At 44.1% G+C, this 15,114-nt stretch overlaps 1 non-coding gene across 1 annotated transcript; it reads right to left on the reverse strand.

The window, feature by feature from the left end:
* Positions 9,419 to 9,491, reverse strand: TRNAG-CCC. Its single transcript has one exon. It is a non-coding gene; the product is annotated as a tRNA-Gly (tRNA).

A 15,114-nucleotide genomic window follows, 5' to 3' on the forward strand; every position in this document is an offset into this window, starting at 1 on the left:
TTCCTCATTATCCTCCTTTCATGATCCCAGTTGTCTGCCCCCATTCTAACAATGGAGGCCTTAATTCAAATGAGTACATTTCATTCAATGAGACCTAAGGTCTCCTGAGTGTCTGGCTTGTGATAGGAACCCTGCTAGGTGTTTTTAAGTTCTTTGTCTTGTTGAATATCCCCCCAATGCCATGCAATATAGGCATTGTCCTCCTATTCCCAACAAGGAAATTGAGGCATAGAGAAGTTAAGCAACTTTCCCTACATCACACAGCTCACAAGCAGCACATCTGAGATCCATTCCCAGCCGCTTTGCCCTTAAAGCCCTTGTGTATCTCATTCCATCCCACTGCCTTCAGGACAGAAAAATGAGATTTGCTGAGCTGAATAAATAGCCTTTCCTTCCTTTCAAAATGGAGGTGCTGTTGTCAGAGCCTGGATTTCAGCTGAATGCCATTTTAATGGGGTCCTCTTTTGACCCCATTTAAAGCCTGTCTCCTTGCACTCTCCACTTCCCCAAAGGCCAGCGGAGCAGTTCATAAACCTGCATTACCCCGTGTGACACTTTTCTCAATGAAGGGTCAAAATCCCTGGTCTCTGGGAAATAACCTGCTAAAGTGACTCTCCCTCTAAAACCCAGTGGATAATGAATAGCCCTTTATCCTTTCTCTGCAGCTCCTGCCTCCTCGGCTTGTCAGATGGCAGCTGCCCCTGAAAGGGTCTTCTTCAGTCTGCTCTGAGTTTCCCAGTCCTTCCAAGAGGAGGCAGGGATGGAGGAGAAGAGAGCAGAGACGTCAGAATTGAGAGGACCTTTGCCCCACCTTTGCAGCTTCCTGGACATGCAACCTGGGGCAAGACTTCCCTCCACAAGCCTTAAATATAACGCATTGTTTAATCACTCACTCCTGTCTGAGTTTTTGTGACCCCGTGGACCGTAGCCCGCCAGGCTCCTCTGTCCACAGGATTCTCCAGGCAAGAATACTGGAGTGGGTTGCCATGCCCTCCTCCAGGGGATCTTCCCCACCCAGGGATCGAACCCGGTCTCCTGCATTGGCAGATGAGGTGGATTCTGAGCCACTAGGGAAGCCCACCCGAGGGTTCGTTTATCCATTCAGTAGTGGGTCTGTGAAGTTGTCAGGTGTCAGGCGTTGTGCTGGGTCCTGGGAGTAAAAACAATCCCTGTCCTAGTTGAAAGGTCCCCTTTGCTCATTACAGTGGCATTTAGGAGAAAAGGAAGAAGCATTGCATAGACGAGCAGATGAAATTCCAAGAGATCAGTCCCATAGATGGAACAACATCTGCTCTGAGAGCGTAGCATAGAGAGTAGGCACCTGGTTTGGAGGAAGGTGTGTCCATGTCCGTGAGATTCTGATCTTAAGGATGAATAAGAACCAAGACCAGGAATCAAGCATTGTAAGCGGAGAAAACAGCAGGTTTAAAGACCCTTCCGGACAGTTACCTGTGGAGGAAATGAAATGACACATGGGGTGCCTGGTGCGGCGCTGAGGGCAGGAGGGGTACTCAGTGATCCGACCTCTTGACCAAGCCCTTTCCTTCCTCCAAGGGGGGTGGATCTGTCTGAGGCTCTGTCTTTGTGATGTGGCAGTTTCAGAGTGGGAAGTCAGAGGTACATTGAGGTTAATTAAGTTTTCTTTCCTGTTAGCCCTTATATTGTAAAAAATTATTTATTACTAATTTTTGCTAATTTTAATCAAATATTTAATTAAAATACACTTACGTTCCGCTGGTGGCTCAGATGGTAAAGAATCTGCCTGCAATGCGGGAGACGCCAGTTCAATCCCTGAGTCAGGAAGATCCTCAGAAGAAGGGAATGGCTACCTACTCCAGTATTCTGGCCTGGAGAATTCCATGCACAGAGGAACCTGGCAGGCTATCGTCCAGGGCATTGCAGAGTCACAAATGACTGAGCAACTAATAGTTTCACACTTAAATACATTAATTAATAATTTTATTCTTTAGTATTAAATAATGGCAATAATTATTAATTTATTTCACTATCATTTGCAGCAAATAATGTAGTTAGTTATGAAGTTGTCAGACCGGAAATATATTAATTCATTCATCTGACAAACACCTGATGTGCCAATCTCTATGTTGGATATGAAAGATGCAAAAATAAAAAGCTACTGTCCCCACCCTCAAGGAGAATCCCAAACGCTTTGAGGGATTCATCACATGTGAGAACTAAATGCTTGAGTAGGAAAATGCCTTTGAAACATTGGAGCAAATGGACTTTCATGAAGCCATGTTGTTACCAGCATCTGTGGACTGGTGCCAGGCTAACCCTATGAGAATCAATCAGAGACTTTATTAAAACCAAACAGTAGCCATTCTGTGATGTTAACTCCTAGAAATTCTCTTTCAGTAGGACTGAGATGGGGTCCAGTTATCCATTTATTTGACAAACTCCCATGTAATCTTCATACATAGCCATGTTTGAGACTGTGGTTGAGACTTGCTCCCATAAACTATTTCATCAAAGACCAGTGGACTTGGAGTCAGATCAACCAGCGTTCAAATATCACTCTACCCATGTGTGCCATTCACAAGACCACCCTCACTTCGGACACCAAATGCCGAGTTTGGAAATTCCCCAAACCACCCTTACTTTTGACATTAATTGGAATTTTGGGGTCCCTAAGGCAACTCTTGGGCTTCCCAGGTGGCTCTAGTGGTAAAGAACCCACCTGCCAATGCAGGAGACATGAAAGACGTGGGTTCAATCCCTGGGTGGGGAAGATCCCCTGGAGAAGGGAATGGCAACCCACTCCAGTGTTCTTGCCTGGAGAATCCCATGGACAGAGGAGCCTGGTGGGCTACAGTCCGTAGAGTTGGACACAACTGAAGTGACTTAGAACACACACACACAAGGCAACTATCAGGTGGGGTAATTCACTAGAAGGAGTCACAGAACTCAGTGCAAGCTGTAAAACTCACACTTATGATTTGTAACAGTGAGGGCATACAGATAACAATCAGTCAAGGGGAAGAGACCCATGGGACAGAGTCCAGGACAGTGGCAGGCATAGGGCTTCCGGTGGTGACCTTCCAGCGAGCTCGAGGATGAAACTTTTCCTGGCAACCATGTGTGACAATACCTATGGAGTCCTGCCAACCCGGGAAGCGCACCCAGGCCTCAGTGTTATTGGGGCCTCAGTGTTATTGGGGTCTCAGTGTTATTGGGGCTAAATCTCATAGGCTTGGTTGACCATTCTTGTGTCTGATTTCAGTCTCCAGACTTCTGGAAGTTGAACTGATATGTGTGACTCAGCCCCCATCCTAAATCACGTGGTATGACAGAAGACCCCTAAATGTCAAAAGTACTCCTGTTTGTGTGCCTGCTAAGTCACTCAGTCATGTCCACCTCTTTGTGACCCCATGGACTATATCCCACCAGCCTCCTCTGTCCCTGGGATTCTCCAGGCATGAATAATGCCATGCCCTCCTTCAGGGCGATCTTTCAAACCCAGGAATCAAACCCGTATCTCTTATGTCTCCTGCTTTGGCAGGTGGGTTCTTTACCACTAGTGCCTCCTGGGAAGCCCAAATGCACTCCCCCAGGCATGCCATTCTAAAGGCTTAGAGATTACCTCTCTGATACTCAGGGCAAAGACCACATCTTTCCTTGAACGTGAAAGTCGCTCTGTCGTGTCCAACTCTTTGCGAACTCATGGACCATACAGTCTATGGAATTCTCCAGGCCAGAATACTGAAGTGGGCAGCCTTTCCCTTCTCCAGGGTATCTTCCTGACCCAGGAATCAAACTGGGGTCTCCTGCATTGCAGGCGGATTCTTTACCAACTGAGCTATCAGGGAAGCCACATCTTTCTTTGGGCAAGGCTAAATTCTTTTCAACACACCATGGGACTAATGGCAACTTCCTTACCTTCTTGGAGCCTCAGTTTCCTTTCCCATAAGGAAGGTAACACCATGAGAGAGTGGACATGAAGACCCAGCCCATCATAAGCACTTCAAAAATGGTACCCATGGTGGTGATGCTGGTGGTGGTGACCAGGAAGAGGAGGAAGCAATGCTGAGAGTGTTGATGATGTTGCTCAGGAAGCGGTACCTTGAGAGATTATCATGGGTGAAAGTCCCACTTTCACGGCTCCATCCTCATTCTTCTTGTGCAAAATCATAAAAAAATTCCTTCTCATCCTCTCAGAGCCAAGTGCCCGTGGGGCTATTCAGAAAGCTTCCCTCTTTATCATCTTTGCATAACTCTGTGCTCAGAAACAGTTTGCTTATCATGGTCCCCCGTCCCCATATTTCAATGACAGCTCACCTAAAAAAAAGGTGTCTCAGAGAAATGCCACCTTGTACTCCCTCGGAGGCATATTGTTCCCTTTCACCAGCCGAGGTGATCATGGCCCATTGTTGGCCCCACTCAAAGGAAGGCTTAATAGGAGACACACTCGGCAGAGGGAATTCTGTTGTTTCAAATGGGTCTGAGGAGCAGCTCACAGCTCTTAATTCACCACCACGGACGGGCTCAAAGACCATCTCTGTCTCAACCGTTTCTCTCCAATGACAGTGGAGCCTTATCAGCTCTCAACATCCCTTCCTCATGGCTCAGAGGAGGTCCAACACCTGAGCAGGGAGTCCAAGGCTGAGACACAAATGAACACTGCTCACCATGGGCTTAAGCTGCGGTTCGTCCCTCTGAAAGCAGCTCCGGGGGCCGCCAAGAGGTCCTGCAGGGAAGGGAGGAGACGGAGAAGCAGAATGGCACAGGTTTAATCCCTGATGGGTCCGGCTTTGGACCCACTGGGGTCCAGATGGGGCTGGTTTTCCCTGAAAGTTCCACAAATAACGCGCTATGTGACATGATCGGATCACTCGTTGACTCGGTTTCCTCATCTGTCAAACAGTGATGTCTCATAGCTAAGTTCTCTCCGTGGATGATGACATTTGATCTTCATATCGGATCTATGATGAGGCAGGTACTAATACTAGCCCCATTTGATAGGCATCGAGGCTGGGACATCCCTGGTGGTCCAGCGGTTAAGTATCTGCCTTGTCCATAAAAAGGAAGGAATGTGAGTCAGTAGAATTGATGTGGTTGAACCTAGAGCCTGTTATACAGAGTGAAATAAGTCAGAAAGAGAAAAGCAAATATTGTATATGAATGCATATATACCGAATCTAGGATATATATGGACTGCAAGGAGATCAAACCAGTCAATCCTAAAGGAAATCAGTCCTGAACATTCACTGGAAGGACTGATGATGAAGCTCCAATACTTTAGCCATCTCATGCGAAGAGCGGACTCATTGGAAAAGACCCTGATGCTGGGAAAGACTGAGAGCAGGAGGAGAAGGGTACAACAGAGGATGAGATGGTTGGATGGAATCACTGACTTGATGGAGATGAGTTTGAGCAAATTCTGGGAGTTGGTGATGGACAGGGAAGCCTGGCGTGCTGCAGTCCATGGGGTCACAAAGAGTCGGACACGACTGAGTGACTGAACTGAACTGAACGGAATCTAGAAAAATGGTACTGATGAACCTATTTGCAGGGCAGGAATAGAGATGCAGACATAAAGGACGAAGCTGTGGACACAGTGGGGGTTGAACTGAAAGAGTAACATTGACATATATATATACCACCTTGTGTGAAACAGGTAGCTAGTGGGAATCCTCTGCATAACACAGGGAGCTCAGCCTCGTGCTCTGTGATGACCTAGAAGGGTGGGATGAGGTTTAATGGGTAGGATGCGGTTGGGGAGGTGGGAGGGAGGCTCGAGAGGTAGGGGATAGATGTGTACTTATGGCTGACTCACCTTTTTGGCAGCGGAAACCAACACTGTATTGTAAAGCAATTATCCTCCAATTAAAAAGTAAAGGAATAGTAAAAGAAAGAATGAATCCATTCTGCAATGCAGGGGACGCGGGTTTAATCCCTGGTCGGGGAGCTAAGACTGTGTGCTGCAACTAAAGCTCTTGCACAATATAACGAAGATCCCGGGTGCTACAACTAAGACCTGATACAGTCAAATAAATAAGTAAATATTTTTTTAAAAAGACACTGAGGCTGAAAAGGTCAGTGATGTGTCCAAATTCACAGCTGGTCTGTGATGGAATCAAAATTTCCTCCCAGAATCCTGGGACTCAATTCATACCCATTAGTCTCACTTTTACCTATCTTTCTTCATAAACTCAAACTCCTTTCCACACCCAAAGCAGAGCATGATCTGTGGGATCAAACCATCAAATGGCAGATGCCAATCAAAACTCAGCTTAGTCCCAGTTCTTTTGAGATAAAAGTTCAGGGATGGAACTTCCCTGGGGGTCCGGTGGTTAAGACTTCAGACTTTCAATACGGGGGGCACAGCTTCGATTCCTGGTTGGGGAACTAAGAACCCGCACGCTTTGCAGTATGGTCAAAAGATGTAATAATAATTTTTAAAAGTCAGGGGAAAGTGAGGCATCTAAACTTGTTAACTGGGCTTCTGCTGTCTAGGACCGACAAAGCTTTTATTATTATTATTATTATTAAACATTTGTTTGTTTATTTTGGCTGTGCTGGGTCTTCCCTGCTGTGAGCGCTTTCTCTAGTTGCTGCGAGGGGGTCTACTCTGTTGCAGTGTGGGCTTTCAGGGCGGTGGCTCCTCTTGTTGAGGAGCACAGGCGCTAGGTGTGCAGGCTCAGTAGTTGCGGCTCCCGGGCTCTAGAGCACGTGGGCTTCAGTAGTTGTGGGGCACAGGCTTAGCTGCTCCGCCGCGGGTGGGAGATTCCTGCACCAGGGTCCCCTGCATTGGCAGGCGAACTCTCATTCACTGCATCGCTGGGGAAGTCCCCAACGATGCTTTTTGATTTGAACTCTTCTCCCAATTTTTAGAACTCTTCCTTTTATCTGGGGAGAACAGTTCCCAATAAATGAATGAATAAACCAGAAAATGTCATACACAGATACCATCAGAATCACCGTAGGGGACATACATTTTTGCAAACACTGTGAAAAGCAGCCAATTCACACCTTGAACTTTAGAAATGCTCTTACCTGTTGACATAGTATCTCCACTTGTAGGAATTTATCATAAGGAAATAATCAGGAGTGAAAACAGATTTAATCTGTGCATCTACAAGGATGCTCAAGAAACCGTTCTTTGTAATAATGAGACTCTGGTAATAAGCTACAAAAGTCCAATAGGAGAATAAAAGGGTATGTCATACTCCATATGATAGACTGTTATGTAGCTGTTGAAAATAATGTTTTCAATCCTTTTTATAATGTAAGCAGCACTTACCAGAGCTCCGCAACTTATGAGCTGTGTAAAAAAAAATCCTAATAAAACAGGAAGGCAAGAGCAGCCTTCAAATGATAACAATAATACATGGAGGGATTGTGGCTGACGTTTTATTTACTTTTCATGTTTGTCTCTATCCTCCAAGTTTTCTCCAATAAATATATGTTACTTTTATAATTGAAAAAGAACAAATACAAACCACACATATTCGGGAGTTGGATGAACCTCTTCAAGTGGAAAAGACAAATTATTATTTTGGATCTTTAATTAGCAAAATTAATGAGTGCATCTGCAACAATGGGGCTGATGCTACAAAAGAGGGTTTTCTTTAAAAGCAATGCGGAGATGCTACGGTGAGAGTGACGAGAGGGACAGTCTGGGGTTTATCTGCCCTTCTTCCCTGAGTTCACAGAGGAGCGTCGCTGGGCTCAGGGGCTGGCACTGTGGCTCTGGTTTCCTCCTGTCCGTGTATCACCCACCAATTCAACACTAGGTATTGAGTGCCTACTATGCACTACTTATTACCTAAAGCCCTTGAGTTTTAATAATGAATCACAGATTGGGAAGTCTTAACAACTTTCTATAACTGAGGTTGCTTTTGTCCCTAATAATAAAATAACTTGTAAATTCCCCCACTAAACCACTTAACCAGCTGTGTGATCCAGTGCAATTATTTTCATTCATATCATTCAGTAGACATGTGCTGAGCACTCATGGTGTTAGTCACTAAGACAGTGCTATCAAATTAGGGTACAGAGAGTTGTTTGATGATTACTAAAAACCCTTAGTTCTGGGACCGATTTCTGGAGACTCTGGTTCAATAGTTGTGGATAGCTTGAAGCCACCTTTTTTAAAAAAATTAATTAATCTGGTCCAATAGATATGGGAAGTAGATGGGGAAACAGTGGCTGACTTTATTTTTGGGGGGCTCCAAAATCACTGCAGATGGTGATTGCAGCCATGAAATTAAAAGACACTTACTCCTTGGAAGGAAAGTTATGACCAACCTAGATAGCATATTCAAAAGCAGAGACATTACTTTGCCAACCAAGGTCCATCTAGTCAAGGCTATGGTTTTTCCAGTGGTCATGTATGGATGTGAGAGTCGGACTGTGAAGAAAGCTGAATTGATGCTTTTGAACTGTGGTGTTGGAGAAGACTCTTGAGAGTCCCTTGGACTACAAGGAGGTCCAACCAGTCCATCCTAAAGGAGATCAGTCCTGGGTGTTCATTAGAAGAAATGATGCTGAAGCTGAAACTCCAGTACTTTGGCCACCTCATACGAAGAGTTGACTCATTGGAAAAGACTCTGATGCTGGGAGGGATTGGGGGCAGGAGGAGAAGGGGACGACAGAGGATGAGATGGCTGGATGGCATCACCGACTCGGGACATGAGTTTGAGTAAACTCCAGGAGTTGGTGATGGACAGGGAGGCCTGGCGTGCTGCGATTCATGGGGTCGCAAAGAGTCAGATACGACTGAGCAACTGAACTGAACTGAACTGAAGAGGTGTGGATAGCCTGAAGCCACCTTTTTTTTTTTTTTAATTAATTAATTAGGCTGCTCTAGGTCTTAGCTGTGTCAAATGGGATCTTTTGTTGCAGCAAGTAAACTGTTCATTGTGGTGTGCAGGCTTCCCAGGTGGCACAGGGTAAAGAATTTGCCTACCAATGCAGGAGACTCAGGAAACATAGGTTCGATCCCTGGGTTGGGAAGATCTCCCGGAGAAGGAAATGGTAACCCACCCCAGTATTCTTGCTTGAAGAATCCCACGGACTGAGGAGCCTGGCAGGCTACAGTGCATGGGGTTTCGAAGAGTTAGACATGACTGAGTGACTGAGCACACTCACTTGGGATCTAGTTCCCTGACCAGGGATGGAACCTGGGCCCCCTGCTTTGGGAGTGTGGAGTCTTAGCCACTGCACCACCAGAGAAGTCCCAAATTCTGACAATGCTGAGAACTTTTTTAAAATAATTTTTTTAATAGCTAAAGTTTTTAAGTTTCACATTTTAATACTTTTGGGCACCATAATTTTCAAGTACCAGGAGCTGCTCAATTGCTATGTACACTTTTTTTTTTTAAAGGATGATACATTGTTTAGTAGAAGTGTTATTAATTTATTCACTGGACATGAAGGGTGTCATGTGGGAGCTTAGTTCTCTGACCAGGGATTGAACCTGTGGCCCCTGCATTGGGAGTGCAGAGTCTTAACCACTGGACCACCAGGGAGTCCCTGAACCCTCCTTTTCATCAGGGGCCCTAAGGGAGTGACTCAGGCAAATTTAGACTACACCCTAGAAACTCTATGCTGGGTAGGCTAAAAACCACAAAGAATAACAATAAAGTCTGCCCTTTAGGAGCTTATAGTTTAGAGGGTCATAAATATTGTTAATTTATTAGAAAAATAGCATGAAGACAATCATAACACTACTACAATTAAATCAAAGCTACCTTTATCCTACAACTTACTATGAACCAGGAATTGTATGAAATACAATCGACCAGGGAGCCAACCCAAGCCCCTTTCAGTGGGAGCGAGGAGTTTTAACCATTGGATCAGCCGGGCAGTCCAGAACTATCATTGTTTATATGATTATCTAACACAGGAAAAATACCTGAAAAAGCCTTAGAATAAGACTAGGGCTCCTGAGAGTCCCTTTGACAGCAAAGAGATCAAACCATTCAATCCTATAGGAGAGGAAATCAACTCTAAATATTCACTGGAAGGACTGATGCTGAAGCTGAAGCTCCAATAGTCTGGCCACCTCATGCGAAGAGCCAACTCATTGGAAAAGACCCTGATGCTGGGGAAGATGGAGGGGAGGAGGAGATGGGGGTGACAGAGGATGAGATGGTTGGATGGCAGCACCGACTCTATGGACATGAATCTGAGAAAACTCCAGGAGACAGTGGAGGACAGAGGAGTCTGGTCTGCTACAGTCCAAGGGGTCCAGACAAGTTGGACACGATTGAGCAACTGAACAAGAAATGGAAGTACAGTGGCTACACACAAAAATAAACAAACACACACACACAAATGAACAGCTTTCTTATGTGTTAGCCATTAGCAGTTAGAAAATATAATGTGAAACAACCCCATTCCCCCATAGCAACTAAAATAATTGGTTTTTAAACCCTGGAGGAATGAACATAATATATGAATTAAATTACAAAACTGTACTGAGGAACACTCACGAGAACCTTGGCTTTATGTAGAAACACACCACCGTCTTAAGAGGCAAGAGTTGGTATTATAAACAGGTTCTCTCAATTAATTTACTGGTTTAATGCAATTATGACATAAATCCCGGTAGGACATTTTTTGGGAAACTTGACAAACTGATTCTAAAACACATTTGGCCCAGGGAAAAAAAAATTAAGCAAGGTAACAAGGTGAGATTGTGTTTAATATCTGTGAGAGCTGTGGGAGGGCAATAAATTAAATAGTATGGCATTATGCAGGAAGAGACAGGCTAATGGACCGGGGGAGAGAGACTGACACAGGCTAATATGATACTCACACAGTAAGGTAGCAACTTCATAATAAAGATGCTGTTTCAGACTGGTGTGAGACAGAAGGCTTATTCAATCTCTAGGGATTAAGTAATTGGTTTACTATTTGGGGGAAAAATAAATAGCTCTCTGCCTTGGCAATTCACCAAGCAACATTCCTGGTGACGAACCTTGCCATGCTTCCTTAGTTGATAACTTACATTCTCCAACCATCTGAACTAAATGCAGCTTTATTTACTTCTTTATTGGCCCACGCTATGGTGTGTGGGATCTTAGTTCCCTGACCAGGGATCAAATCTGCACCCTCAGCATTGGAAGCTCAGAGTCTTAAGCGCTGGACCCCAGAAGAAGTAGATGAATACAGTTTTATCCTGACCCTATAGGTGCCTTTAGCACAGCACTTCTCACAGTGACATAATTTTCTGTTTCATTATGTCTTCCCCTGCAGACCATGAACTTTGTGGAGGCCATCAACTTTGCCTTGTTTGTATCTGTGTCCCCTGAAATACAGCAAGCAGTCAATAAATTTTCTAGTGTGAATGGATATTTATACTTCTATCTCCTTCTGGTCCATAAGCTCTATGGGTTTAGATGGCTTAATTTTGCAATCCTCAACTCCTACACATCACACTTCAAGTAGAACTCTCAACAAATATTAATTGAGTGCAAGAATTATAATCACATCGGCAGCTTCTCTTTTTATTATAATTTTATTTATTTGTGGCTACACCGGGTCTTTGTTGTCGCATGGCCTTTTCTTGTTGTGGGGACCTGGTGAACTCTCTAGTTGTGGTGCTCAGGTATCACACTGTGGTGGCTTCTCTTATTGCAGAGCATGGGTGTGCAGGCTTCGGTCACTGAGGCTCCCGGAGTCTGGAGCACCGGTTCAGTAGTCGTGGCATACAGGCTTAGTTGCTCAGCGGCATGTGAGATCTTCCCCCACCAGGGCTAGAACCCATGACTCCCGCATTGGCAGGTGGATTCTTTACAGCTGAGCCCCCAGGGAAGCTCTGACAGCTGTTCTTATTTTCCCCACGTTATTTGAGCTTTCCTATGTTGTTCATCTTCTTGGACTGAAAGGAGATCCAACCAGTTCATCTTAAAGGAATATTCATCAGAAGAACTGATGTTGAAGCTGAAACTCCAATACTTTGGCCACCTGATGCGAAGAACTGACTCATTGGAAAAGACCCTGATGCTGGGAAAGATTGAAGGCGGGAGGAGAGGGGGACGACAGAGGATGAGATGATTGGATGGCGTCACCAACTCGATGGACATGAGTTTGAACACACTGTGCGAGTTGGTGATGGACAGGGAAGCCTGGCATGCTGCAGTCCATGGGGTTGCAAAGAGTTGGACAGGACTGAGTGACTGGATTGAACTGAACTGAACTGAACTGATGTTGTTCGTCTTCTTAGCTGTTGCTATTTTTATCCCTTGGCTACAATTTAACTCAGTCATGGGTAGAGGGGCACTGGGAGGAGAAAACCATTCCAGCATCTGAGACCCATTCATTCAGTCTTTCATTCAACAGGTACGTATGGAGCGCTTAGCGTGTTAAGCAGTGTTTCAAAGGCCAATGAGTCTAAGTTTTCGTGGTCTGAGTTTCAGCAACTTTCTGTGTATTATCCCAGCTCTTTCTCTATATTCTGGCTCCTGACCGTCATTAGTATTCTGCAGCCTCAAGAAAGAAGAAAATCGTCAGGGAAGTTCTTCCTGCAACACTAACCTCCACTTGAAATGGCATCTTCTGAAAATTGCCTTGATGAGAATGGCGACGCCTTTATTCTGTTAGCTGGGGAGATGTCATTGATCTAAGCTTCAAACCCAGGTGGAAAATGCCAGCCTGGACAGAGTAAGATTGGTTCCCACATACTTCCTCTTTCATCAGCAGGTACCTTTCATCCATTTCATCTGACACTGCTCTATCACTCTCAGCCAACGTGGGCTTTGCCGCTCAACTTCACATCGAAAGATGTCTTTGATGCCTTCATTTGCCTTTGGTCCTACAGCTCATCATCTTTAATCAACTCACAGTGGCTGACTTATTGGGAAATATACAGTCATCTGGGTCTCCTTTGGCAAACCAGACTGCACGGACTTTGTCATAAGACCTGGAGTCATTAAATCTGAATTCTTCCTGTGTGTACACTGCAAACTACTGCTAACCTCTGCCCCTTTTCCCACTTCCAGGGACAAACCAAAAGCCCTGGAACTCATTCTTGGAAATGTTCTTTATTTCCATCAACATCATTTATACAGTCACTGCGATGTACCATGGGCTAAACCTTGGGCATACATTATGTCCTTCAATCCATTTAATCCTCACGATATAGTCTTAGGGATCAGGAACTGTTCTTGAGGTCATAAGCTTAATGAGGCCAATTCAGTGTTTGATCCATTATCGATATAATACATTCAGAGGCAGTTTCATTTCCTCTGATTTCTATTTTATGTTTACTAGTCTTTTTCCATCAGGATCATGTTTCTAGAAATACTGATTAAAAATATTTAACCCCATTGTGTGAAGTGATGCGTGCTCAGTTGTGTCTGACTCTGAGACCCCATGGCCTGTAGCCTGCCAGGCTCCTCTGTCTATGGGATTATCCCAGTGAGAATACTGGAGTGGGTTGCCGTTTCTTCCTCCAGGGGACCTTCTCGGCCCAGGGATAGAACCCCTGTCCTCTAGCATTGGCAGGTGGGTGCTTTTATCACTGAGCCCCCTGGGAAGCCCAACCCCATTGTGTTGATGTCAACTTTTTGACCTGGTGAATAGTAAACTCCATCATTCTTATGACAGGTAATCAACAATTCTGATATCTGGGGGATTTTACTCTGTATTTTAAAGTATAGACCTTCAGTTAGAATTATCTTCAAATAATCCATTTATATTAAAATAGGATTTTCTGATATGAATTCTATTAAATCAGTTTATGTCTTAAAATTTTTTAATGGATTCTAATTTCCCCTAAAATCAGTTTCATTTGTTTTATTGCCTTCTCCTTCCCTTTTTTCCTTCTCTCATCCCTTCCTTCCTTCTCTCCTTCCCTCCCTCCCTCCCAGCCTCTCTTCTTTCTTCCCTGCTCCTCCTTCCCCCGTCTCCCTTTCTAAAGACAATGCTTTGGACAGAGAAATTGCTTTGGACAGGAAGCCTGTGGTGAGGGGACGTCAGCAGCCCCGTGTGGATCAGAGCCTGGATACAGTGAGAAAAGCATCTTTAAAGTCATGGTGAAAGACTGTACATATGGGGAGTTTGATCAGATAGGTGACACTATTGAGCACAGTACAAGTCAGTTTTCTTTCTGTAGAATAAGAGACTTAAAAATACAGAAAGGGAGAAAAAAGACATGAATCTTACATGGCACTGAACTGAAATAAGAATAGTATTATGAATTCATAGATTTCAATACAGATGGAGATGTGTGTACACACATATATTTATCTCCTACTTTTGGAAGAGCAATACTCCAATAGTAATAAACACACTTGCCGCCCAAATCTTGATTTCTAAGTACCATTTAATTAATATCCAAAATATAATGTACTGAGAACACATTTTCATTTCTGTCTTCCTGCCAAAGACTTATATAACCCAAATCTAATAACAAGAAAATATCTGATAAACCCAAATTGAGGGATAGTCTACAAAGCAGTTGACTTGAGGATCCTCAAAAGGATGAAGGTCATGGAGTTAAAGAAAGACTCTGGAACTGGTCTAGATTGAAAGAGACATTGTAACTAAAATAAAGCACAAAGATCCTGGAGTTGATTCTGTTTTTCTTTTTGGCAGCACCAGGTGGCAGGCAGGATCTTAGTTCCCTGACCAGGGTTAGAACCCGAACCCCCTGCAGTGGAAGCTCGGAGTCTTAACCACTGGACGGCCAGGGAAGTCCCCCCTTTCCTATAAAGGACACGATGAAGACAAATGGCATAACTTGAATGGGATCTGTGGATCAGGTGGCAAAAAAAATCAATGTTAATTTCCCGATTTGGATGTCTGTTACATAGTTATTCAGGAGAGTATCTTTGGTTTGGAAAATACTAAAATATTTGGGAATAATGGGAGGTCAAATCTGCAACACATTCACAAATTGTCCCAAAGTCTTATTAGTCTATTTCTACAATATTTCCATGTTTAAAGTTATTTTGAAATACAAAGTACAAAAACATATTTTAAAATAGTTAGATATAAAATATTTTATATGCACTGAAATAGGTGCAGAAAACGATTTCACAGAAAAGATAAAAAAGAAACCAAACGAAAAGCATGACAAAGTGAAATATTCAGGAGCAAAAACATTACAACCAAATTTCCTGGGTTCTCTTCTACCTTCGGCCT

Source organism: Capra hircus, chromosome 25, assembly GCF_001704415.2.
Source record: "Capra hircus breed San Clemente chromosome 25, ASM170441v1, whole genome shotgun sequence".
Taxonomy (NCBI): domain Eukaryota; kingdom Metazoa; phylum Chordata; class Mammalia; order Artiodactyla; family Bovidae; genus Capra; species Capra hircus.